We start from the raw sequence: 24,251 nt of genomic DNA, 5'->3' as shown, positions 1-24,251 counted from the left end.
ATAAATGCACCGCTAAGGTGCGCTCTACCTGGGGAAGCTCAACATAACCATTAGCCACTCCACCATCGAGGGTAGTCAGAGTGGACGAGCCCGTGAAGCGTGTACGTGCAGTAAAAGGTGCCTTCCATGACTTTGTTAGCTCATTGTGCACTTCCGGGAAGAAAGGCACCGGGGCAGGGCACGGCCATGAGAAACCAATCATCCAGCCGCGAACGCTCAGGGCAGGGTGGAGGGTTCCACTTCAGCCCAATGGTCGCAGCCGCCCAGGCAAGCACGGCTGCTATCTCAGCGTCCGACTCATCCTATGCTCTACCACCCGTGGGCGGGAGCTCAGAAGATTCGTCCACTTCTGATAGCAGAAGCCCAGCACCGATGCCATGACCAAAAGCTCATCCTCGTCATGAGCTACGAACACATTAAACCCGCCCTAAGGCAGACCAGCTGCATCGCTCGACAGCTCGTCTGGACAGAACGAGCGTGCTGGGGGATGGGAGGTCCGTGGGGGCTGAGCCAGCGGAAACGCTCCCATGTCCACATCCAGATCGCCCACAGTGCTTGCCGATCCGGCTGGCTGAGCGTCAGCCCAGGATGGACTGGGTTGGGGAGCAGCCGCAGTGTCTCCTTGCTTCATGAAGAAGGAAATGAGCCGCAACCATAATGTTCTCATGGGCATGTTCTCGCAATGAGAACATAACCCTTCCACAAAAGCCGCCTTGGCATGCTGGTCCCCCAGAGCGATAATGGCCACATCCAGTAGTGCAAACGCGGAAGGACTTCTTTAAAAAGATACAAAGCGTTTGCATGAGCTCTTTTAGAAGGAAATATACTCTTTCTAATATACTCTTTTAGTACCTGCAGACTCAAGCTGCCAAAGCACCCAGGGGAAACACAGCACTCAACCGTATGAGGGTGACCGCTGATATGCGCCATAAGAATCCAGCAGCGAAGCAAAGAGTGAGAGGACGAACACACATACATCCGGCTCCGAAGAAAAAATCTGAATGAGTGATGCACGCCATCTCCTTTTATACTCGTATGTCCGGGGCGGAGAGTGGCATGCAAATTCCACTCGCCAATTTTCATTGGCCTTTTCTATTTTAAGCAAAGGTGATTGGGGCTCTCAAGATCGAACCCCTAGTGTCACTACATCGACACGACGTCGAGTGAGTGACGACAGGGAACGCAAATGCAACATTTTCCTGAAGCAACAACTTCATTTCATGTCTCTTCTATGACACTTTCGTCTCAGTGTGTTTGGCTGAGCTCGATCAATGGTCATCTAAATCCAAAGTCTAACACTGAGGTGAGCAACTGTGGAAGTAAATCACATTGGAATAAGTGTGTAAAAGTAGGTGGGTCTGTAATACAATTGTAAAAATTTATAGTTTTTCAAATAATGCATTATAGTAAAAGTGTTTTGATATTATAACATAGCAGTGTGTGAGTAATAGTGGCAAAAATAAGTGTTTATAAAGTCATAATCAGCCGGTGTAGTTGTGAATTATGAGAAAGTGAATAAAACGCATAGTTGTTATAGCGCCTCTAGTGTTAATTTCACTAGGAAACTGTGGCGAATTGTGGAACTCTGCACGTAAAACTCAGTTTGCAAAGATTTTGTTATAGTAACTTTCAATCTATGAGAGTAGGTTGGTTAATTTTGGTTCAATACAGTTGCAAGAAACCTGACGGTTACAGAATTAACAACATTTTAGTATTACAAATGACTTCTGATTCATATCTAGACAGAAAACATGTTAATTGTCAGACAATGTTCAATTCAATAACTTGTTCAAGGTTGAATATTTATAAGAGAATGTTGTGTGCGTTGCAGGTGATGGAGGACAGTGACAGTGCAGAGTTTTACAGGTCACAGGACCATAAACAGCATGAGAGGATGAACATTATGACACATCTGAGAGAGAGGAAGAGAAGGAAACCTGCATGGCGTGAGTATCAACAGCAAACGGACACACAGATGAATGTATATTAAGATCAGGACTGTTTCTAGCTATAAGCGGTATAAACAAGGTCATTTTTCTATTTTTAATTTTTATTTTTTTAATATACTAAAAGCTGCGAGTAAAACTCAGGCAGCTGTTATGATTCCAAGTAGGATTTTGCTTAGGGCCCCCATATGCTCAGAAACGGCCCTGATTAAGATTATTTGTTATAAGATTAAATGTTAATGTTGTTGTAACTGTCATTGTTGTTTATGTATGTGTTACAGGTTCACACAGGTTTGAGCCTGTTGGAGGAAGTGCCTATGACTCTGTCACTGCAAATAAAGAGTCAAGCTGATAACTAAAAAAAAAAAAAAACCACATGTGATTACTGTGCCTTTCAAAACCCAAATACACTTTAAAATGTGTGACAAGACAGAGGAAAACAAAAAGAAAAATTATATCCATTATACAGTATATTTATATTGTGTATTTATATACAGTCTTTCTTGACTAAATATATATGGGTTTTTCTTCAACTTCTGGCACTTTTAGCACTGTGGACTTTTACAAGTCAAGTCTTTAAAGCTGCCCTACGTAACTTTGTGCTCTCAAGCGACATCTCTGTTTGAAACTTAAAATTGCAAGCAATTTGCAGAAGTATACATTACGTCAGTCATGTTCTGGCACTGCTTTTCTGGTGGATGAATCTCCCAATTTGAGCTTACCTGGACATCACCTATGTGTGATCGTGACTGGAGCTGGAGTCGTAATGTGTATTTTCATGTTGATATTATGTTATCAAACATTTGATACGGACATACTGTATTACTTGCTTTGATGAAGATAAACAACACTCTTATTTACACATTTGAATGAATTTTACACTTAAATTGCTTTTCTGACACTACACTCAAACCACTTTTAAATAGAGAACAGGGGACTCTCCTCAGCAGCCACCACCAGTAAATCTTAATATGATTATTCAAGTGTTTTAACTACTATTAATCTTTGAATTGTACTACAGTTTTCAATTTAAGAGCTTAAACTCGTGATATGGCTGATACAAGTTCAATAGAAGACTTTATTATTTTTATACTATATTGTCCAGCATCAGTTGCTACAATAGCATGTCTATGCAATGCACACAATAACACCATAAACTTAAAACATAAAACGAGGATTCAATAATGATGGGGATAAAATATACTTTATTTAATGTAAAAATAATATGCTTAAATATGCAATATAACAATCACAAGAAGTACATTTCAGAAGTCATACATATTAAACATGTCACAGTAACTTCACCGGACAACGTAGATACATCGGGATTAGTTAACACACAAATAATGTTCAATTCTTAAAAGCATGACAAGCAATATAAGCTTCAACAACCCTACCAGAAAACATATCCAAGCATTATAACAGGATAACAACTTCACCTAATGGATAACAGATAAACAGATAAAGACATCTAGACTGAAACGATGTCATCCTGTCTGTGTGTGTTACTGAACTGAACAGAACAGTGAAGTTAGTTTCTCCAGCCAGAACACGAGACAGCCAACACTTCTTTCCTGTGTATTGACAAAGGGATGAACGTCATAAGCCAGCGATTTCGCACCAAATCAAACCCAACAGCTCAAAATATAGATAATTATATATATAGATAATTTATATACATTTACAGTACTGAATCAGGGTAAGGACATTGTTTTGAACACTGATTGTTTATGTACTCAATCAATAATGGCAATTTTTTCATTTTTAACCAAAAAATCTTACATAATGCAGCTATAACAAGTCTTGTTAAATATTTTTCACACTCTCAATAGATATACTGTAAATATACATATATATATATATATATATATATATATATATATATATATATATATTTATTTATTTATTTATTTATTTATTACATTTCTTAACTAACAATGTCCAACAGTTCATGTGCATGCATCACAGAAGATGTTTGTTATTTTATCTGAAAGTCATGGAAATTCCCACCATGCAGAGTGTCATTACCAGCACATCTCAAATTCTGTATTGTGTTTAATAGAATTCTGTGGTGGAAATGACACTAATGGAAATAAAAATTGTAATGTCCTGCTAAAGCTAATTTCACAGCTAACATTGTTTGTATATTAAATACACACAATTAAATAACATTTTCACACTTTTTGTGTAATTTGGCAAAATTACAGCTTGAATGGAAATTATATATTTAAAAATATTCTGCTCACAAGTAATACTGACCTTGATTTTTATTATTATTATTATTATTATTATTTTTTTTTTTTTTTTTTTTTTAAACATCACTTATATTTCATCTGTTGCATGAAATCTGTTAGTTTTAATGAAAAACAACCCCTGAGACATGAAAGTGCCCAAAGTTGAAGAATAAACCATATGTAATGTTTGGTAGTGAAAACATATAACAATGAAGGATATTTATTAAACATTTTATTTAAGAAGGATTTAATGGAAACCATTTAATTTTAAATAATTAAATAAATGTTTTACTAGATTTATATGGACTGTAATGTTTTATTAAATTAATCACAATCAAAATGTATTGTGCTTACATGGTATAAACTCTAGATTTTGTTTGTTCTATCTGTCTGCAAGAACAAAACTAGAAAACCATACCAGACAAAAGAAAACTACTGTTGAGGCAGTTCATCATTCATTAAACAATGTACAGTAACATTTCCATGGAGACGTGAATGTGGCTCGTTTGATCTTCCCTCCTTCTTTAACACCATGAAAAATTACAATTCTAAAAGTCACTTATCAAGACCCAGTGATAAAATATCAATATTGGGCCACATTAAGTTGGATAATATTCTGTGTGCCTTGATTTGTATTGAGTATGTGTCTGCTGCCCGGTGCTTGACGTAATGAACTCGCCCACAAATCAGCCCTTAATGGGGCCCTACTTATATATACTGCTTAATTAAAGGTTGTGGGCTTATTAACATGTGTCGGCCGGCGAGACTGAATCTGCTCTCGTGCGGCCAGGTTGTAAAGGTTTTATAGATAACCTATCATTATTAAACCCCATTGCTTAATATCAGATCTTAATAAGCTGTCATTTTCATTGATGATGATTTTCTTTATGGGCGCCCATTATGGCCCAAAGTTGTGGCTGTTTGGGGAAAAGATGTTTGGGAGTCTCGTCAGCTCAGCTCTTATGACTCTCGTGTGCTCATTGAAGTTGCTGTGTTTAATGTGACTGCAGAGAGCATCAGTAAGTGACCAGAGGGCTTTTAGCTCACAACGGCCCATCTGAGACCAGGCTTCTGTGTACAGCTCAAGAGCGGACAGCTCCTACCCAGACCCGCATCAAAAACGTGATGAAAAATAGAACGCAGGTTGCAGCAGTGTCCAGGGCCGTATTAATGCACGGGCTTACCTGCCTGGGGGCATGCGGTAGCAGGGGGGCCCCAAACTCACGTCGTGGTATTGTCCTGTCGACGTTCTCGGGAGGGCATATGTAAACGTGTTCTGCGGGAGGTGCTGATGTAAACATAGAGAGGGTGCGCAACGGCTAAACCCGTCTGTGTAGCACATGATCATCAGTGAAATGTTGTAAAAATTCCAGATTATTTGTTATTAACTGCCCATGTAGGCAAATGCTTAAGATGGCGCCGCGGATGGCGGCCGTGTAGCTCTTCAGTTCTTTGAAGTTTTTGTTTGTTTGTCCTGTGTTTAGTCATATTTTTCCAGTCAGTTTTACCAGGGACGAACTGCTGAACATTCAGCAGCATATACCAGACAACCTTTTCCCGGTTTTTGAATATTCAGACGTTTTGCTGGACATTTTAGTCGGGGGCGCAGCTGTTGTTTAAATGCGCTATGAGATGCAGGCGAGGGAGACGAGCAGGCACGCTGGTCAGGCTCCGTTGGCGCGGCTTTCGAACAATGCTGCCGAGCATTCATCTAGCGAATCTCCACACTCTTCCTAACAAAACGGACAAACTACATCTCCTCACCCATACAAACAAGGACTTTTCAAACTCTGCTGACTTGTGTGAAGCCATTACGGACAGCGTGCTACATCTGCCGGGCTTTCAGCTGTTCAGAGCGGATAGCATCGCGGAGTTAACGGGGAAAATGAGAGGTGGTGGAACATGCTTTTACATCAATGAAAGTTGGTGTACAGATGTAACAACGTTAAAGAGGCTGTGCTGTCTTAATTTGGAAGTGCTCTTTATTAACTGTAAGCCGTTCTACTTGCCGCGGGAGTTTTCCTCGTTTATTCTGGAGAGTGTGTATATCGCGCCAAACGCGTGCGTGAACACAGCGCTGCAACAGCTGACTGATCAAATCACAGACACAGAACAACAATACCCGGACTCAGTTATTATTATTCTTGGGGATTTTAACAAAGCAAATCTCACACATGAACTGCCCAAATACAAACAGAACATTACATGCCCCACCAGAGACAGGAACATACTGAATCATTGTTACACAACAATAAAGGATGCATATCGTTCTGTCCCTAGAGCAGCTTTGGGACTCTCTGATCACTGTCTGGTTCATCTTCTTCCAACCTACAGGCAGAAATTAAAATCAACCAAGCCAGTATTAAGGACTGTAAAGAGATGGACCAATGAAGCAGAGCGGGAACTTCAAGCCTGCTTCGATTGCACGGATTGGAGTGTTTTTGAGGCTGCAGCCACAGACCTGGATGAGCTCACAGATACTGTTACATCATATATCAGTTTCTGTGAGGATATGTGCATTCCTACTAGGACTTATTTAAAGTTCAACAATGACAAACCGTGGTTTAAAGCAGAGCTCAGGCAGCTTCGTCAGGCCAAAGAGGATGCTTACAAGGGTGGGGATAAAGTCTTGTACAATCAGGCCAGGAACACACTGAAAAAGGAAATCAGAGTGGCTAAAAGAAGATACTCTGAATAGCTGACAAACAAGTTTTCTGCTAATGACCCTGCATCAGTGTGGAGTGCCCAGATGGCATCTCACCAGCGTGTCTTCGATCCTGTGCTAACCAGCTGGCCCCCATCTTCACACAGATTATCAATAGATCACTGGAGCAGTGTGAAGTCCCATGCTGCTTCAAAGGCTCAATCATTATTTCTGTCCCAAAGAAACCAAAAATCACAGGACTTTAATGACTACAGACCTGTCGCCCTGACGTCTGTGGTCATGAAATCATTTGAGAGACTGGTGTTGGCCCACCTGAAGAACATCACTCCCTTTCTAGATCCCCTTCAAATTGCTTATCGAGCAAACAGGTCTTTGGATGATGCAGTCAACATGGGATTGCATCATATCCTGCAACATCTGGACAGACCAGAGACATATGCAAGGATCCTTTTTGTGGACTTCAGTTCAGCTTTCAACACCATCATCCCAGCTATACTCCAGAATAAATTACACCAACTCTCTGTTCCGATGTCTATTTGTCAGTGGATTACCAGCTTTCTGACGGACAGGCAGCAGCTTGTGAGACAGGGGAAACTCACTTCTAGCAACTGTACAATCAGCACTGGTGCCCCCCAGGGATGTGTGCTCTCCCCACTACTTTTCTCCCTCTACACCAATGACTGCATCACCAGGGACCCCTCTGTCAAGCTCCTGAAGTTTGCGGACGACACCAATGTCATCTGCCTTATCTGAGATGACGATGAGTCTGCATACAGAAAAGAGAATAAACAGCTGGCTGTCTGGTGCAGTCAAAACAACCTTGAGCTGAACACGCTCAAAATGGTGGATATGATTGTGGACTTTAGGAGGAACACCCCAACACTGACCCCCTCACCATTCTAAACAGCACTGTGGCAGTTGCTGGGCACTACCATCTCACAGGACCTGAAGTGGGAGACACACATTGACTCCATTGTGAAAAAGGCCCAGCAGAGGTTGTACTTCCTTCGCCAGCTGAGGAAGTTCAACCTGCCACAGGCGCTGCTGATACAGTTTTACTCAGCAGTCATTGAGTCTGTCCTCTGCACTTCAATAACTGTCTGGTTTGGTTCAGCTACGAAATCAGACATCAGAAGACTACAAAGGACAGTTCGGACTGCTAAGAGGATTATTGGTTGCCCCCTGCCCGCCCTTCAAGAACTATACACTTCCAGAATGAGGAAAAAGGCTGTAATAATCACTCTGGACCTCACTCACCCTGCCCATTACCTTTTTGAACTGTTGCCTTCTGGCCGACGCTTCAGATCTCTGAGCACCAGAACCGTCAGGCACAGGAACAGTTTTTTTCCCTCAGGCTATCCATCTCATGAACAGTTATATTGCCCCATTGAGCAATAACTATGTGCAATACACAGTTTAGTCTTTTTTATATTTATCCAACACATCCAACCTCTTCTGCCATTTCATTCCTCTTAAAAAAAAAAAAAAAAAAAAACATTTGCAGTGTACGTAACAGATTTGTATTTTGCACTGTACATAACAGATAACAGATTAGTATTAGATTTGCACTACATATGTGTATGTATGTATGTATGTATGTATGTATGTGTGTATCTGTACGTATGTGTATAATTATTTTCTATTTTTGTATTATTATCTATGTCTTGCTGCTGTTTTTGTATTGTTTTTGTATTGTTGTACAGTGGAAGCTCCTGTCACCAAGACAAACTCCTTGTATGTGTAAGTATACTTGGCAATAAAGCTGATTCTGATGTGTAGCAGAGGAGAACTGTGCCCAGGCCCAAATGAAATATGCAGACTTTTTTTTTTTTTTTTTTTTCGCAATTTCTGCACAGACTTTGAGGGAAAGTTGAATAATAATGTGGAATGGATTTAAACGTGGTAAAATGTGTTCAACAGAGCAGAGAACCACATTTTTATTGGTAGCTTAACCTCTTGATAGGTGAGTTCTTTCTGTAGTGACTAATCCCCCCGTGTGAGTTATTTAATGCACACAACATATACAGTACTGTGCAAAAGTCTATGGCACATAATATGTGTCACAAAAGCATTTGTCTTAAGATGGTTATTTATATCTTCAGCTTTAGTGTGTCAATAGGAAAAATACAGTTTAGACTCCCAAACATTACTTTTGCAAATAGAAAAGATTAGAATAGAAGAACAGGGAGCCCTGCAAGAGATGGCATTGCCCCTACAAATGGCATTGAAGACATCCTCACAATGCAAAATTTTTCACAAGTGCCTAAAATTTTTGCACAGTGTGTGTGTGTGTGTGTGTGTGTGTGTGTGTGTGTGTGTGAGAGAGAAAAAGGTCACCTTACTCTTCACATCAGATGCACTGGAGGACAGACTGTATATTATTAAACATAAAATGTGACTTTAATATGTTTAAAATGATTAATTATGATAGATAAGATGCAATTGCAAAAGTGATTACGTATGAGGCTATGCTGTTTACATTGATTTGCGGCATGGGATTCTGACAGGGCTGCCACCTTCAAAATTGAAAAATACATTTAAATATATAATAGGTATTATAGAAGTTAAACATAAAAAAAATAAATAAAAAAAAAACAGTAACGTATAAAAAATAAAATAAAAAAATGTTTATATTGTAATACTTTGCAGATTATTGTAAGAGTGCATATAGACCAATCATTTGGCAATGTCAGCGCTTGCATCACACACGGAAGTGGTGGCAGAAACCATCCGCAAACAGTAAACATTTATTGAATTCCATTATTTGAAAAAATATTATTTTATTAACGAGCTGAACTGAGGAGATCATTTTAACTCACGGCTTTGCATAAAACATTTATAACGAACATTATAACAGATATGATATTAACTCATAATATTATATTTATTATATAGAATATTTGTGTATTTATGATGGTTTTGTGTCATACTTTCGTCTAATCATCTAATATGTCAAATCTAACACAACAGTCTATCAGCTTTCTACCACCATGTACTGCGCATTAAATTTTTGTAAACAAATAGGATTGGTCTATAGTATTTTCCTTTTCTGTTTGTGTGAGCAAGTGGAAGCAGCGACGTGCAGATATTTCAAAATAACATTCCCCACTGTACCGTATTCCGGGCTTGTTCATAGTTGTGTTTTTTTTTTTTTTTTGGTTATTATTGTTAGTTTAGTTGCAAAATAAACTGCATCTGGGTTTTAATTAAATTTGGACTCTTGTAGCCTCTGTCTTTCCCACCCTGTCACAGGAAGGAAAGACTAAAATTTTTGCTAACATCAATATTGGTTATCAATAGAAAAAAAAAAAAAAAAAAAAAAAAAAATATATATATATATATATATATATATATATATATATATATATATATATATATATATATTTCCTTTCTTTCAACACATTATTGTATCAGCAAAATCCATTATCGGTCAATGTCTAATTTGTGTGTATTAATATAATGGTTCATAAACCAATTTTAATGTGATATATATGGAAAACATATTTAGACTATTTTAAAATTGCTGTTGTTTTACTAATAAGTATTGTTAAGGCCTTGTTGAATGTTTGCTCCAGCCAGTTTAATAAAAGAGTCTGTGATACATGATTTATTTTGATATGTTTTTTTTTTTTTTTTTTCTGCTATTGACATGCAGTATTCATTTTATTTGTTTAGGTCTTTAAAAAAGTCTTTAAAGTCTTGTGATTTTAAAAACTCTGATAACAGTGTTTGCATGATAGAACATGTAAGTCAGCCGAATAAACGTTTCGACCCCGGCGACCTTTTAGCGCAAAGTGTGGACTTTTCAGACAGTCCCTTATTGTATGCAAATATCTAACGAATATCGAACTTATATTAATTTACCCTGCTGAGGTGGTCGTCCATGAACGATTTCGCTGTCAGACCCGGATGCATCATTTCGCCTTTAAATACGGGACAATCCCATACTTTACAGGATAGGTGGGTATCAAACCTAGATTTCGATCAACACTGACCATGACGGGAGGAGCGTCATTTGATGCAATTTCCATGATGGTGGTGACCATTAAGTGAAGCAGGGTTTTGTGAAATGTAAAAACAAACTTTTAAGTATTTTCACTGCACGAAATGTATGAACATGCAATAAAAAAGAACGCAAGCCTTTTTGTGTTTATGGTGCCATCTTTTTTAGTGTACATGTGACGTGACTTATCTTGATTGAGGTTGTAAGTGGGTAATTTCAACTCAGCATTCCTACCCCTGACTTTGTCTGGATTTCATCTATGAGTTTGTCATAAACTACGTTTCCATCCAAGGATTTTTTGCGAAAAAAGTTTTAGCGCATCAAAATAAAGCTGATGGAAATCCAAATTATTGCTAAAATTTCACAAGAGTCGATATAATATTTTTCCTTTTAACTCTAGCGCATAAACTCTATGTTGATACATCAAATGTCGTGAAAAACTGGTTTGGAAACACTTTTTGTCAAAAAAATTGGCATTAACGCAAACATTTTGTGTCACAGAATTTACCCCAATCATTAGCCTGTGTTAATCATGACGACATGGTATAGGATCCTTGAAAACCAATTTATTATATGTGATTATGGATTGATCTTAATGGCATAAAGATCCGATCACTGCAAACATGACACTTCCAGGAGTGCCATCACAAATATCTCGTATCAAGACATGCACATTGACAAGTGCACGGAGAACAAATGAATGGTCACTGTTTGTGATTAATTTAATCGTGGTAGTCATCCGTTTATTTGTTAAAGCTGCTTTTCCACACCATTCAAAATAATAGACAGCAGTCATGGAATTAGCCCACAATACAAAAAACATAATTTCTGTGCACAAAAGATGTTTTAAATTAAAAATAAATATACAATACTAAAATAAATGCTTCAGTGTGCTTTTTTTGGAACACTAACATATAGTCCAATTCTATACAATTATTGTTTAGCTTACTTTTGAAGAAATGCTGGCAAAATTCCCATATTAAATGAAAAAAATTACCAAATGAAAAAAATTAAATTTTTAGACCTATATATGCCTTTTCTTTACATAAACTTAAATTAGCCTTACCCTGTTCTGTAGCCGAATAAAGTCGTCTGAATGACATTTTCTACATTTCAAGACCATAAACTATCAGAACTATTTGTCCAATGCTGAGTTCACTTTCAGAAAACGAGCTTTTGAAAATTTTAAAACTTTTAAATATTTTAAATCTAACCTTCTTTAACTCGGATTGCATTTGCTGAGCTTCTTCAGAAAATGTAGATTGCATTATGACGCTAAAATTAATTTTAGATGATAATCAAGTTCAGTTGGTCGTTAAAAGTTGTGGGACAAATATACGGGACATAATGCAGTTGTGATGGCAATGCTTTAGATTAGATGATTGTTCAAAATAGCGTATTGAATATCAGGAATGTATCATATATGTAAACCCTGGTATTACACCGCATCAATTTTTCTTTAATAGCTGTGCACACAGCATATACACATCGATGGATGGTCCTTATCCTAAGACCAAAAATTTCCCCACTACTTGGTGCAGGTTGCCAGCTTGAACAGGGCCATGACAATTTGCTTTCGTGTCGGAACCAATGGCAACCTATGATAGGCGCTACATCAGGACCAATATTACAGTCCTATCAGAAGGGCAACAGCTCCCTTTTGATTGCAATTCCTCCTCTTCTGATTGCTTTTATTTGTGAAATTAAAATTACAGTTTGCTGGTTAATTTCAATGAATTATCTCAATACTCTCCCCATGTTACCAAAACTTTGGAGGCAAAAAAAAAAAATAGGGACATCTGGGAGGCGAATTAGCGTTAAACACACATTTTTGAATGTAAACGGCTTAAGGACAGATTTCTTTTGCGCTAAACCAAAACATATGCGACAAAGTGTTTTTTTAGGCATGACATCATCACGCACACCATTTTACTGATAAAAGGCCATTTGAATGGAAACAGGCAGAAGACGGCAAATTTCGCAAAACATTTTTTACGCATTTTCACTTTGTCAATAACAAAATAGCGCGAAAAGTGTATGGAAACTAGGCTATAGTAAAGATGGTTCTAAGACTCAAGCCCTTCCACTTGTTGCCCCGGAGGTGATGAGAATGAGTTACAGATGAACTGGGAGAAGGCTCAAGTGGATAAACTAGTTTATACTTTCTTTGTTTGACGTCAGAAAACATCGCCAAATTAAAACAGCCAGTTCAAATGATAACGGCTTTAAACTTTTTTCCTAGTACTTTTTTCCTGTGATTATTTGAATGTTTGTAATATTGTTATGTTGAAAAGACAACCAGTTGTTCTCTCCTAGAAAACAGCAGAGCGAATGCAGATCACATCAGTTTGATCAGACGCCCCTTGCGGCCAGCCTAGAATGTTCAAACCAGTTTATGTGTCATTCACATGGGAGGCGTTTGGTAGGATGGTTGTGACCTACCAAAATTACCAGTATTATCACCTACCAGAGCAATCAATACACATGACTGTGCAGTTATCAAATCCCCAGTCATGGAAAAGCTGTAGTAGGCTCAGTGGCTGCCAGTTCATTTTAAGTCTAGGCCTTCACTGCGATTCATGCAATAAAGAAAACACAGTTTCACAATGTATAAGACACCCTATGCCTATGGACATCATACATTACATTGCAGCCAACTAATAATACCAATTGACATTTTAAAAACACTTCCATGCACGAAAGCCAAAACTTGAAACAACATTGAATGCTCAAGCAAGCCTAATTTTAACTGCAGCATGATTGTTTTGTGAAATGAACGTCTCCCGAACTGACATTCAAAGGTCATAATTTTTCATATGAATCTACCAAGGAGGTCTATAATACCTGGAAAAGCTATCTAATAATATTTGCATTTTAAATGTTGCTTGCAATGTAACGGTTACTTTTCAAAACTTGAACCAACACTGAATGCTCAAGCCAACCTAATTTACACTTAGAAAACTCCTGATGTTGCTATAACAATAAACAAAAGTAGTTCCCAATTTATTTGAAGTGAAGATCAGTCCTCTTTTCCTGTTTAATAAATAAAGCAATCGCAGGATCATGCAGAACATCTCAGGTTTTTAAATCCATAAGGATCTCTTTCTCAATGGCGATGGCAGCAGTGACGACAGCCGACTTGTCAGATGGCTTGATCTCGCGCTCTTCGCTTTCGAATCACCTACATCACTTAAAGTGTGATTGCGTAAATCAATCGCCAGCTTTATTTATTTACATTCCTCATCAGCACATGAAACTGAACCTCACCTCCATCCAGACCTTCAGTGAGGGTGTACATAGTTCCCTCCACATGAATGAAAGTAGCAGCACTTCAAATATTTGATTACTAATGACAAATACTATTTCAGAGTGATTTAAAATTTAAATGGATCCCCAGGGCAGTTATATCAGAGAAAGACGCCCGCGGTTTCAAACCACCGTGTATTTGCTGATTCAGTGAAAGAAAAGCCGAACCATCAAATGAGAACTGCAACTTTGTATTCTCTTGCATCTTCACAGTCCTGCTGCTAGTTAGAGGGAAACATAAAAAGGAAACACTTTGTATAATTCTATATTTAAGTAGCCCTGCTGGTATTGAATAGCGATGGGTGCAGCATGTTTTATGATAGAGGTGATTCTGCGGGCTGCATTACAGGGCTTTGACTCTGTTCAACTGAATTAAACTACATAAAGGCTTTTCAAACATTTGACTTCAGGAGCGGTTTGCACTTTCTCTTTGAGATCTGTTTAGGTGAAGAGAACAATTTAAAAAAAAATGTTTAAATGAATTAATAAGATGTAATACAATGTGACATGCATTCAGCTCAGTCTGTGTACTCATGTTGCATATTGGGTAAAATTTGAAAGAAAACATGGTTATTTTATAAATAGCACCAGATTAAGGTTTCATGACATCCTTGTTGGTGCAAAACAGAACCTTGCTTATGGGTTACATAATGAACTATAGCACTTATAATTGTTCATTATGTTCATAACTATAGTCACAGTGTTTACACACTTCAGGAAGTCAACCTACCAATGGCTTACTTAAAGTATAGTTGCCTGTGCATGATGTATCAATAAGAAGATTATTTTTACTATTACTTTTATCATTATTATTATTATTGTACATTTTAGACATTTTGAATAAGATACTGTAATTTCAGATTACAGAAAATCAAGGTTCACAGATATTGGATTGAGATAATTACTTATTTGGCACTTATAGTCAGAAATGTTTTTCCTGTAAGGTTTCACTGGTTCTGTCATGCACTGGGTGACAGGGATGGGTGGATTATGAAATATAGATACTTCTGATATTGATGTTGTATCACGAGGGTTGATCTTCACCCAAAAATATAATTCCTAAGTATTTATATAATGAGTTATTTTATTGAATTTGCTAACAACTATGTATCAAAAGTGTATCACAAGTTTCAAAGTGTAAAAAATTACTTTTTGTTATAAGTTATAAAATAATTTTGACTTTTCCCTCCTTTTCTTTAAAAAAAAGCAAAAATTGAGGTTACAGTGAGGCACTTACAATGAAAGTGAATGGGGCTGATTTTTGGAGGGTTTAAAAGCAGAAGTGTGAAGCTGAAAATTATATAAAAGCACTTACATTAATTCCTCTGTTAAAACTCATGTATTATTTAAGCTGTACAGTTTTTTAAATCGTCGTTTTTATGGTTGTGTTACAGTTTACGTCATTGTCCCGTCATGGCAACGAGTTTGTAAAAATGTCAATAACTTTACACAGAAAAGGTTAGTAAGCAATTTTATCACACTTAAATCATGTTCACACAGATATTGTTTCCGACTTGTGTCTATACTTTTGAAACAGTGAGTATTTTAACGTTTACTCATTGGCCCCATTCAATTCCATTGTAAGTACCTCACTGTATCCCAGATTTTTGCTTGTTTTTAAAGAAAAGGAGGGACAAATCAAAATTTATTTTTGTGTTCATTAACATTATTATACATTATTAACATGATTTTACATCATGATGGCACCGCGGATGGCCGCCTCGGTGTGGAGCGATCCTATTGTTTTGTTGTTTTTGTTTGTTTGTCCTGTGTTTAGTAATCTTTTTCCAGTCAGTTTTACCAGAGACGAACTGCTGAACATTCGACAGCTTATACAAGACAGTCTTTTACCGGTTTTTGAATATTCAGACGTTTTGCTAGACATTTTAGTTGGAGGTGCAGCTTTGTTGTTCAGAAGACGCAGGCGAGGAAGATGAGCCGGTGCATTGGTCAAACTCCATCAGCAGGACTTTTGAACAACGCTGGCGAGCATTCATCTTGCGAATCTCCACTCTCTTCCTAACAAAACGGATGAACTACATCTCCTCACCTGCACAAACAAGGACTTTTCAACCTCTGCTGCCTTGTGCTTCACAGAAACCTGGCTGAGTGAAGCCATTCTGGACAGCGCGTTACATCTGCTGGGCTTCCAGCTGTTCTGAACGGATTGCATCGCGGAGTTAACGGTGAAAACGAGATGCGGTGGAACATGCTTTTACATCAATGAAAGTTGGTATACAGATGTAACAACGTTAAAGAGGATGTGCTGTCCTAATTTGGAAGTGCTCTTTATTAACTGTAAGCCTTTCTACTCGCCGTGGAATTTTTTCTAGTTTATTCTGGTGAGTGTGTATATCACGCCAAACGCGTGTTTGAATACGGCGCTGCAATAGCTGGCTGATCAAATCAGACACGGAACAACAATACCCGGACTCAGTTATTATTATTCTTGAGGATTTTAACAAAGCAAATCTCACACGTGAACTGCCCAAATACAAACAGCACATTACATGCCCCACCAGAGACAGGAACATACTGGATCATTGCTACACAACAATAAAGGATGCATATCGCTCTGTCCCTAGAGCAGATTTGGAACTCTCTGATAAATGTCTGGTTCATCTTCGTTCAACCTACAGGCAGAAATTAAAATCAACCAAGCCAGTAGTAAGGACTGTAAAGAGATGGACCAATGAAGCAGAGCTGGAACTACAAGCCTGCTTCGATTGCACAGATTGGAGTGTTTTTGAGGCTGCAGCCACAGGCCTGGATGAGCTCACAGAAACTGTTACATAATATATCAGTTTCTGTGAGGATATGTGCATTCCTACTAGGACTTATTTAAAGTTCAACAACAACAAACCGTGGTTTACAGCAGAGCTCTGGCAGCTTCGTCAGACCAAAGAGGATGCTTACAAGGGTGGGGATAAAGTCTTGTACAATCAGGCCAGGAACACACTGAAAAAGGAAATCAGAGTGGCTAAAAGAAGATACTCTGAGTAGCTGAAAAACAAGTTTTCAGCTAACGACCCTGCATCAGTGTGGAGTGGCATGAAACAACTCACAAATTACAGGACTCCTACCCCCAACCCTGTGGTGGACCAACTACTGGCTGACAACCTGTGTTCTACTGCAGATTTAAAAGGCCCAATCTCACACCCCACACCCACTCTGACCTTCACTTCACACAAACACCAACACCTCCTGCAACCCCCCTCCTCCCCCCTCCTGCTAATCAACCTGCACTTAAGATCTGTGAAGATGATGTGAGCCGCGTCTTTCGGAAACAAAAGACGAGGAAACTTCAGGCCCAGATGGCGTCTCACCAGCGTGTCTTCAATCCTGTGCTAACCAGCTGGCCCCCATCTTCACACAGATCTTCAATAGATCACTGGAGCAGTGTGAAGTCCCACGCTGCTTCAAATGCTCAATCATTATTCCTGTCCCAAAGAAACCAAAAATCACAGGACTTAATGACTACAGACCTGTCGCCCTGACGTCTGTGGTCATGAAATCATCCTTTCATGAAATCACCCTTTCTAGATCCCCTTCAATTTGCTTATCGATCAAACAGGTCTGTGGATGATGCAGTCAACATGGGATTGCATCATATCCTGCAAAATCTGGACAGACCACGGACATATGCAAGGATCCTTTTTGTGGACTTCAGTTCGGCTTTCAACACCATCATCCCAGCTATTCTCGACTAAATTACACCAACTCTCTGTTCCCATGTCTATCTGTCAGTGGATTACCAGCTTTCTGATGGACAGGCAGCAGCTTGTGAAACAGGGGAAACTGACTTCAAGCACCTGTACAATCAGCACTGGTGCCCCCCAGGGATGTGTACTCTCCCCACTACTTTTCTCCCTCTACACCAATGACTGCATCGTCAAGGACCCCTCTGTCAAGCTCCTGAAGTTTGCAGACGACACCACTGTCATCGGCCTCATCCGAGATGACGATGAGTCTGCATACAGAAGGGAGGTTGAACAGCTGGCTGTCTGGTGCAGTCAAAACAACCTTGAGCTGAACACGCTCAAAACGGTGGAGATGATTGTGGACTTTAGGAGGAACACCCCAACACTGACCCCCCTCACCATTCTAAACAGCACTGTGGCAGCAGTGGAGTCATTCCTTCACCAGCTGAGGAAGTTCAACCTGCCACAGGCGCTGCTGATACAGTTTTACTCAGCGGTTATAGAGTCTGTCCTCTGCACTTCAGTAACTGTCTGGTTTGGTTCAGCTACGAAATCAGACATCAGAAGACTACAAAAGGACAGTTCTGACTGCTGGGAGGATTATTGGTTGCCCCCTGCCCCCCCTTCAAGAACTATACACTTCCAGAGTGAGGAAAAAGGCTGTAAAAATCACTCTGGACCCCACTCACCCTGCCCATTACCTTTTTGAACTGTTGCCTTCTGGCTGACGCTTCAGAGCTCTGAATACCAGAACTGTCAGGCACAGGAACAGTTTTTTCCCCTCAGGCTATCCATCTCATGAACAGTTAAATTGCCCCATTGAGCAATAACTATGTGCAATACACAGTTTAGTCTTTTTTTATATATATGTATCCAACCTCTTCTGCCATTTCATTCCTCTGAAAAAATAAAAATAAAAATAAAACTTGCACTGTACATAACAGATTTGTATTAGATTACACTACATATGTGTGTCTGTATGTTGTAATGAACGGGTAACAACCTCAGATGTTGCATACGTATGTGTATAACCAATTTTTATTTTGTATTATTATCTGTGTCTTGCTGCTGTTTTTGTATTGTTTTTGTATTGTTGAACACTGGAAGCTCCTGTCACCAAGACAAATTCTTTGTATGTGTAAGCATACTTGGCAATAAAGCTGATTCTGATTCTGATTCTGATTATGCCAAAATACTGTCAATTGAGCATAACTTGTATTCACCCTGGAATATTCAGTTGAAAGCTGTAAAAGATTGATCATGTTCTATAGTTAATAATAAATTATAAACAGAAGTCTGACTTAAATAGGCAGTTTATGCCTTTTTAATGCTAATAATTAAATTTTAATGTGAAATAAGTACCCTTTTTTTTTTTTTTTCTTCAATTAATAGAAATTTCGGTAAAGATATCAGTGATTTCGGCATTGACAGTACTTGATTGAAAAGAAAATAAGTGGAATCGCCCATCCCTACACAGTGAGGTCTGCCGCACAAACAGGAACGCTAGACTCCTGTGTCACATCATGCTACAAGCATCTGGATGTATCATGTGGATTTTGCTCTTTTTTATTTCCTGTGTTATTCATTTATTTGTGGAGTGGCAGAGGCAGATGTCCTCACTGAAAAAAAAAGAATGAAAAAAAATGCAAAGACAGGAAGAAAAAATATATGAATATGCAAGTTGTGTCACACCGTGGGACTTTGTAATGATGGGGGAAATTTTCTCACGTATTTCATTATGGAAAAGTAATTGCTTAAAGAGGCCCTATTATGCTTTTTGGGATTTTACCTTTCCTTTAGTGTGTAATATAGCTGTTTGTGCATGTAAAAGGTCTGCAAAGTTACAAAGCACAAAGTCCATGCCAAAGGGAGTTTCTCTCTCCCACAGAAAACACTGCTCCTGAATTGCCTGAAACACCTGGTTTGCAGTCCAGCCATTACTTTGGTGACATAGCTACGTCACTATGTAACACATTTGCATAATGCCCGCCTCAGGAATGCGCTGCTCAGGAAACCTCGGAAGCTGAAACTCTGTTATGGTAAGGGCCGTTACATTTCCGACACACGCTCTAAGCGGTTGACCAATCACAACAGACTGGGCCAGCTGACCAGTCAGAGCAGGCTGGGCCTTTTGGAAATGGGGGCTTTAAAGAGACAGGAGCCACAACAGAGGGTGAAAAGAGATGCTGCAGCAATGTACAGTATGAGAAAAATAATGTGGTTTTTTTTTTTTTTTTTTTTTTTTTTTTTTTTTACATTAAAGCATGTAAACCTAATCTAGTAGACCCCCAAAATAAAATTATGAACCTGTAAATGAGCATAATATGGACTCTTTAATGCAAGCAGCAACTACACTGCCATTCTGTGCAAGTTAAAACAGAAGTGCAGTGTGGTATAGAAAGGGCAGAGACCCAAGACCTCTCTCTCACACACACACACACACACACGGCTCACACAATTGCAAATGCACCAGTGCATTAGAATAAACCTGATGGAGGTGCATTCATGCCTTGCAGGCTTTTCACAAGAGCTTTAGAAAAAAACAGTGTTCATTGCTGGGCCAACCGCTGTTTTACTCGTCCCTTCAAAACTCTCTCTGTCTTCCTCTCTGGCAGCAACACTGATCATTAGTTAAAGCATCTTCAAATAATCCCGCGTTTGAATGCTAAAAATTGAATGAACTTCACGCTTCATTGTATGTGACATTGCTTAATTAATGGGTGCATTTAAAGTACATAGGCTCTGGTAATTGATTTATATGCATGATTTGCGCATACAGCTGTTGGTTCCTGTAGGAAAGTCATCACTCAAAGCGTGTTCGCTTTACTGATGGACGCGAGGTGCTGCAAGCACATCTTCTGCAGCACACATTCAATATCATGCTGTCATTATCATCATTACTGCCAATAAAAACAAAGGAAGCAAAAGAATGCACTGTATCCATATCTGTCAGAATATCCGTCCATTTACTATATCCGTTCTAGATTCAGATTTGATCTAATTCAAAGCCCACGTGAAATCAAAATTGGAGTTTTGGGGATTTTAGTTAATGTCTAATTGAAGAATCAGAATCAGAAAGAGCTTTAATGCCAAGTGTGCTCATTGTGAATGCTTTAGGTTCGTAGGCAATGGAGGAGTCAGGAGACAGCGAAAAATTAAGGTCAGTTTCTTTATTTTCATACAAAGTCACAGCTTATAGCCAACTCAAAAAAAGGGATAATTGTGTAGCTCTGCTTCATGCTCATCCCTGGTGCTCTCTCTCTCTGCTCTGATGCTTTGGCATGCCTTTTCAGGTCTCCCTCCGCCATCACTATAATCAGAGACAGGTGTTAGAGTAATTGTAACCCAGGTGACGTTCTTTACCGCTCTCCCGCGGACAAACACATGACCACGCCCCCCCATGCACATACCCCCACTGCTGACTCAGGCCGGGGCAACATCCGGCCTGCCTACTTCCCCCCCATTTCTGGAGAGAAAGTCAGGCACAACCATCTGTGCCCCCTGTCTGTATACCACTTCGAATTTAAAGCGCAGAAGAGACGGATACCAACGGGTGATCCGTGCGTTAGTATCCTTCATGCGGTGGAGCCACTGCAGAGGAGCGTGATCGGAACAGAGGGTGAAGGCCCACCCCAGCAGGTAGTAGCGGAGGGTAAGAACAGCCCACTTAATCGCAAGACACTCCTTCCGACTTGTCGTATAGGCGGCGTTTACGTTCTTGCACTTGGAGCAAATTCTCCTGTGTTACCTGCCCCAATGTGTGGAGTTTTGCTCTAAGGTCAAGAACATATTGAATGTGGTTTTTACTATTCGTAGGTCCTTCCTCCCAAGCTTCCCATATGATGTCAAGCACGCTGCATGGCCGACGCCCATACAGTAGCTCAAATGGGGAAAACCCTGTGGAGGCTTGCGGGACCTCTCGTACTGCAAACAACAGGGGTTCGAACCACTTATCCCAATTTTTAGCGTCTTCCTGTACACACTTAAGAATCATGTTTTTCAAGGTCTTAATAAATCATTGTGTTTGGTAGTTCAGGGAACAGACACAGTATCTATATGATATTTAGGTGATACAGTTTTTATGTTTTATAGATTATGTGACGTGTGAAATCTCAAGGCAGCTGTCAGAGGTTCGGATTAGCCAGTTTGTCTGCTTCCTGACCTGGGCCCTAGTTAGTCAAACGCTATCACTATTAAGACTATGAGCCAAATAGAGAGGAGAGCAGCACCTTCCCTGGAGGGATGGAGTCCGTCTCTCTTTAGCAGGTCAGGTCTACAACAAAAAATTCTATCTACCACCTTTCCAATTGTCTATAAATCCTATACTATTATTCTGACACTACTCAGACATCCATCCATTCAGCAACACTAATCTACTATGAACCTAGTCAACACAATGAGCAGGGAGGGGACCAGATTATATTACAGTGTCTGATATTGTTTTTGCAAGTTCACACACCTCTTTAACATTATCTTTAGTGATCTCCAACTGACAAAGCCAGACATCGTTAGTGCCAACATGAATAACAATCTTAGAAAATCTACATTTAGCATTAGCCAGCACTTGTACATTTGATTTGATGTCAGACGCTCCGGAACCCAAAATGCATTGTACTATGGTGGCTGGAGTCTCTATTTCCACATTGCTTACAATAGAATCACCTATAACCAGGGCGTTTCCAACAGGCTTCTCAGTGGGTGCATCACTGAGTGGGTAGAATCTATTGGAAATCCTAACAGGAATGGGAGAGTGGTAACGGGAGAGTGGTATCGCTTTGCCCAACGAGTATGCTGCCAAAACGTCACCCAAACGCCTGTACTACTTTGCTTGCTGTACTACCCACAACTGAAACAATATCTACAGGCTTCTCTTTCTCACTGACCTCCACTAGCGTTCGGATGTGTGTCTATAATTCATTAATCTTCTCCGTCAGCCTGACTAATTCCTTATATTTATCACATGCAAATCCCTCACTGCTGACAGATGAATCTATCATAAACATGTGGCATGCAATGCAAGTAGCAATAACGTGCTGATGCCATGACTTACCGCAACTGTTTGTTGCTGTGGTTCTTCTTGGGTAGCATGGGATTGAGATAGATGTGAATCCCTCACGCAATTGTTTATTGTTATGGTGGTTCTTGATAAGCGGTACTTTGAGATCGATGCAATAATCTGTGTAACACAGAGGAGAAAACGGGTGTGCACTGTAAAATGCATGCAGTTGAATTGCGATAAGAAAATATTGCGGAAAATAAATTATGCATGCTGAAAAATGGCAGAGATTTAATAATAAATGCTGAAAACAGAAAGATAAGCAATGATAAAAATGCTAGCAGGCTACAAACACAGACTCGAGCTAGGCACCAGCAGCAACAGGAACAGGAAATGATGAACTCAAAATTAACACAATGTCCCTCTGTATTCACAGTATTTAATTTCTGCTCAGGGCTTATATATTAAAGTCTCTCCATTTGAGTCATTGTCCTTCTATTGCAGTTCATGGACTGTTGAAAAAAACACTTTCACTTTCATTAGTCGATAAACGTGTCAGGCTCTATAAATTCAATAAAAACATTTTGAAGAATCAATAATTTTCATGAAATATCAAACAATATATTTTCATTGTCTGTTATTTTTGTGTGAAATAATCTATTGGCTGTGGTAGTTAAGGTTGCAAGTTGCAAATATTTCCTCTCTCTGTTTCTCAGACAGACTTTCTCGCAGTTAGCACCCGCACAATAGATCCCAGACCTCCAATGGCAAAAAGCATTTTCATGCCACTGCAGAAGGTTGGCACTGCTGTTGTCTGAGTGCTTCTTAAAGCCTCTGTACATGTACTTCATCAGCAGGTCCACTCTGTTCTTGTCCAGAGATTTCACCACTGGCTGAATGTCGCTGCTCTTAAATGCAGTCAGCACTCATAACACTATCGCCTGGGCTCGCACCTTCACTGCCGATTCTTAAGTTTATTGGTGGATTCCTCAAGCCGATTTGAAATGCTATCATCATGTCCCCTTTCCTGATGAGACTGTCCACCTCTGACGTGTCGGGTCCCTGCTGTTCACCTGCCTCATCCTGATCATCCAGAAATGTATTCTCGTCGTATTCGTCTGTGTTGACTCCCCGGAATCACGAGAACAGGGTGTTTTTCACCATGAGGAGGAGGAGCAGTGTCAATCAATCATGCGAATCTGGGAATGCGGGATAATCGGACAGATATTCAGCTACACGCCAATCCGAGTGTGTCTCCGCTATCATCAGTGCCGAAACCCAAAGGCATGGACATTCGTTAGTCGGTTCATTTGTCAGCTGGAAGGTGTGGCTGTTACCTCTTCCCTAGCACGAGCATCCATAAATTCAATATTTCTATTAGCAACACTGTCCCAACTCTC

The 24,251-nt window shown here is 39.5% G+C and overlaps 1 pseudogene; it reads right to left on the bottom strand.

The window, feature by feature from the left end:
* Positions 1-23,563: 23,563 nt before the first annotated feature.
* Positions 23,564-24,015, bottom strand: LOC127431875 (actin-related protein 2/3 complex subunit 5-B-like; annotated as a pseudogene).
* Positions 24,016-24,251: the final 236 nt, after the last annotated feature.

The sequence above is a fragment of the Myxocyprinus asiaticus genome, chromosome 41 (genome assembly GCF_019703515.2).
Source record: "Myxocyprinus asiaticus isolate MX2 ecotype Aquarium Trade chromosome 41, UBuf_Myxa_2, whole genome shotgun sequence".
NCBI classification, from domain to species: Eukaryota; Metazoa; Chordata; class Actinopteri; order Cypriniformes; family Catostomidae; genus Myxocyprinus; species Myxocyprinus asiaticus.
The sequence above is the reverse complement of the archived record's forward strand: the minus strand, read 5'-3'. Positions and strand labels throughout refer to the sequence as shown.